Source organism: Trachypithecus francoisi, unplaced genomic scaffold, assembly GCF_009764315.1.
Source record: "Trachypithecus francoisi isolate TF-2019V2 unplaced genomic scaffold, Tfra_2.0 Lachesis_group17, whole genome shotgun sequence".
In the NCBI taxonomy this organism is placed as follows: domain Eukaryota; kingdom Metazoa; phylum Chordata; class Mammalia; order Primates; family Cercopithecidae; genus Trachypithecus; species Trachypithecus francoisi.
Window position 1 is genome coordinate 21,115,044 of NW_022681462.1, and position 4,070 is coordinate 21,119,113.

The 4,070-nt window shown below is 42.9% G+C and overlaps 1 pseudogene across 1 annotated transcript; it reads right to left on the reverse strand.

Moving 5' to 3' along the window:
• Positions 1-1,906: 1,906 nt before the first annotated feature.
• On the reverse strand, positions 1,907-2,540 carry LOC117061980 (annotated as a pseudogene). The gene has a single exon (XR_004428168.1). The product of XR_004428168.1 is annotated as a prefoldin subunit 3-like (transcript).
• Positions 2,541-4,070: the final 1,530 nt, after the last annotated feature.

Here is a 4,070-nt window from a genome sequence, read left to right on the forward strand (position 1 = left end):
TAGATGTCTCTTAATTAAGGTGTGTTGACCAATTGAAAATGTCTACACTGGATTTGGCAGAGCAATAAATTATGCTTGCATTAATTTTCATCAATGTCGAATTTAGTGGCTTCAAAACATTTTTTGGTGTGCTACCAGCCCTAAAGAGGTTATGAAGTTGAGAGAACTGTCAATACAGGCATAATCCACTAAGTAAGTAGCTAACAATTGCTAGACAATAGATGAATAGCCAAACATCAAGAGTAGCCAACCTGTACATAAATAAATTCATCTCTGAACCAATTCATTCAAAAGGGGAGGAAGTGAGCCGTGCAGATATCAGAGGGGAAGCTGCACAAGTCAGAGGGCATAGAAATGGAAAGCTGATAAGGAGGGAGTGTTCCTGGCATCCTAAGGAGGAGCAGGGAGCTAGTCTGCCTACAGTGGAGTGAGTGGGGACCTTTCAACCTGGACACGTGGAGCAGTCTTGAGTCCAACCAGAAGCTGGGAGTCCAGTCTGGCCTAGCCTACCCCATCCAAATCACAGCCAATCTATAGACCTAGGAGCATGGAAATAAATTATCGGGGTTGTAAGTCACTGAAATTGTAAGACCACTTGTTATGCAGCATTATTATAGCAATAGCTGACAAACACATTAATCTAATAATCATCCTATTGTAGTAGCAGATGAGATCATACAGTTAATGGGGTGAAGGGCAGATTTATAAGGTCTTGTAGCCAGTAATGGAGGAAGAAAACCAGGAGAGTGGTGTCCAGAGGTCAAATGAAGAAAGAATGTTAAAGAAGACAGCAGGACGTCATGTATCAAATGCTACAGATAAGAGAGTGACCATATACTTTACTGTACAAAGTATGGCACTTTTAAAGTCAAAAAAAGGGCACTTAACTTTGGCAGGACAACGATAAGCTAGGGATGCTCTGGGCGAACTGAGATGTACGGTCAAGTAAAGTAAGATCTGAGGTTTGAACTCAGATTGAGCAACTAAGAAGTCTCTGATCATCTCCCCAAGAGCAGTTTTGGTAACCTAGAGGGTTGAGTTTAGTCCAGTTGGATTGAGTTCAAGAAAAGGTGGTAAGAGTGTGAGCATAGGCAACTTTTCTGAGAAATGTTGCTCTAAATGAGAAAAGTGAAGGGGGCAATAGCCAAAGGGAGATGTGAAAACAGTATCTGGCCTTTTGTAATGGAAGAAAGACATCAATGTTTATTTGCTGATGGGAATGATGCAGCTTACAGGAGAAAGTTTGTGATAAGAGGGAGAGGGAGAAATGCTAAGTGAGACCCTTGAGTATAGGAGAGAGGCTGGGATCTGATGGACAAATGAGGGTGTTGTCCTCTGCTAGGATCAGGATCCACTCATCCAAGGAATAAGATGGAAGGCAAGGAGTAGACACAGAGTGAGAGATGATGGAATGTTTCTTTAATTTTATCAGTGAAACTGAAAGAAAATTCGTCAGCTGACAGGAGAGCTTGTAGGAGGAGAGAGGGAAAAGTTTGAAATCACTGATACAGAAGCCCAAAAGGAATTATTTAGGCAATCAGTGAGGGTAAGAGAGTCCTCAGTAAGGTTTCTCTTTTAATAAAAAGCAGCCCCAAGATCATTTCTTTTTTAACAAAGAGCAGCCTGAAAAATCAAGCTGCAGACATAGCAAGCTAGAAGCTTGCACAGCAAATGCCAGCAGCTGCGCCAATAGAAAAGCGAAACCTGGAAGCCAGGCATGTTCAACATGGAGGCTCCTTCTTCCCTTTTCTTTTTTTTTTTTTTTTGGAAACTAATTTTGTTTTTATAAATAAATAAATGGTGTTTATCTTTTCTTAAAATTCTTGGTGTTAAAACATTCAAAGTTATGTCAACCTGTAAGGATAAAGGGGTATTTAAGATAACATGTTTGGAAAACTGAACCACATTTTTAATTGCCAGCATTATGCTTTATTCTTGGTAGAATCATCCTTGTTTCTTCTTTTTACATCCCAATTATAAACCCTGGCCATATTGACTTCTGTGGTAGTAAATTGATCTCGAAGAAAGTCAAGGTCTTCCTCAAGGGAATCAAGATTCTTTGTGGCAGTCGATAAATTCTTTTCCAACAATGCCTGAGCTTCATCAATATCATATTCAAGCATTACATTAGCCCCAACCACAGACACACTTTATCAGTAGGAGGAACTGAAGCTTTGCAATACAAGTTATCTGCCAGTAAGAATCTGGTCTCCATTGAGTTGGTGGACTCTTTTTTCTTCTGCATGTATTTTAGAATTTCCAAAGTCTGTTTAATTTCAGGAATCTGACCTTTTAGCCTTCTTTTCTTTTGAGCAAGGTTGAGTTCCATAAACTTATACTTCTGGTACTGTTCATCCAGCTTCTTTAATACTGTATCTGCAGTCTCATTCCCAGGCTGTTTCATGAAGGAATCTACATCTTCCACAAACACGGCCTCAGGAATCCCCAGGTGGAGCCGCCGCCCATTCCCTGTGGCCATTTCTCCTTTGCCACAACTGTCCTTAGCGGCCGCCATCTTGGGGATGCGAGCGCGCGACTCTCCTTCTTCCCTTTTCTTTGTCGACATGTGTGCAGTAAAGAAGCAGACAACCAGGGGCCAGCCAGGCAGAGGATTCATCTGCATAATAAAAGATTAGGGTGGGGTGGCCAGCTTCTTCCCAAGCTATGTAAATGGCACACCTGGTCTGACCAATCTTTTGGGTCCTATGTAAATCAGACACTGCCTCCTCAGGCTAGTCTTTGATAGCCGTGCATTTCACCTCAGAACCTGAAGATGCACTCCAGAGCCCCTCTCTCTTTGCCGGAGAGAGAGAGCTTCTCTCCTTCTTTTGCCTATTAAACCTTCATTCTTAACCTCACTCCTTGTGGTCCACGTCCTTGATTTCCTTGGTGTGAGGCCACGAACCTCAGGTATTACCCCAGACAAACAATGCCACTTCGTCACTACCTAGGACCTGGGAGGCTGATTACACCAAGGAGACACAGTAAGTAAGATTGCCCGCCAGCAGTAAAGGGCATGCAGTCAGGAATCGAAAGTGTGATCCACGGAGGAGACTCCATTTCTGCTTAAGATGTGGAAAGCTGCAAACGAAAATATGTTATCTCATCCTAAGCTGCTACACAATCACAATTTCTCTGGAAACCATCAGAGAGCTGAGGTTACAAAGCAACAAACTACTTGAATTTCAAAGAGAGGTAAGGTTTCCTGAGGAGAGATGGGACTCACTAACTGTATCACTTGTGGCAAAGCCAGGGAGGAAAGAGCTCCAGGACAGACAAGTGGGTGAGAAGAAATAAGCTAAAGCACTGGCCAGCCACCAAAGGCCAAGTGTGAGCTAGTGTGTCCGTCCAGAGTCCCCCAGAGCTGTGACCCAGGGGCCTTTGGGCTCCCGTACAAGCTCCTTCCCACCGGCTTCCATGGGCAGGGTGGGAGATCAGAGAGCCCTTCCCTCCAAGGCACAGGCAGGCCCAACAGTTCCCCAGATCCTGCTCTTGGACAGGAGAAGAAGAAGAGTAAGAGGACAGGGCAAAAACATATTTTAAGAGATAGTACTCAGTAATTTTATAAAAAAATGAAATACATCCAATGACAGATCCAAAAAACTCGGAGAACCAAGAAGGATAAACACCAAAAGATACAGATAAACCAAACCAAAACAGAAAAACACCTGGGCACAACACAGTCTCCCTGGAAAACCAGTGTTAAAGAGAGAATCCTGAGGGCAGCCAGTGGGGAGGAAGGAAGGAAAAGGCACATGACATACAAAGGAAAAAAATCGCAGTAGAAGCTCCTCAGAAACGACACAAGCAGAAGATAGTGGGGCAACACCATTCAAATACTAAGAGCAAAAAAGTTCTCCATCCAGAATTCTCCTTCCAGTGAGAAGAGCTTTCAAAAGTGAAGGCAAAATAACAACTTTTCCCAGAAAAACAACCAAGAGAATTCGTTGCCAATAGACTTATGCCACAAGAAATGTTAGAGGAAATTCTCCAGGCAGGGGGAATATGGCACCAGACAGAAACTTGGATCTGTAAAAAGAAATCAAGAGTGCTAGAAATGCTAAAAACGA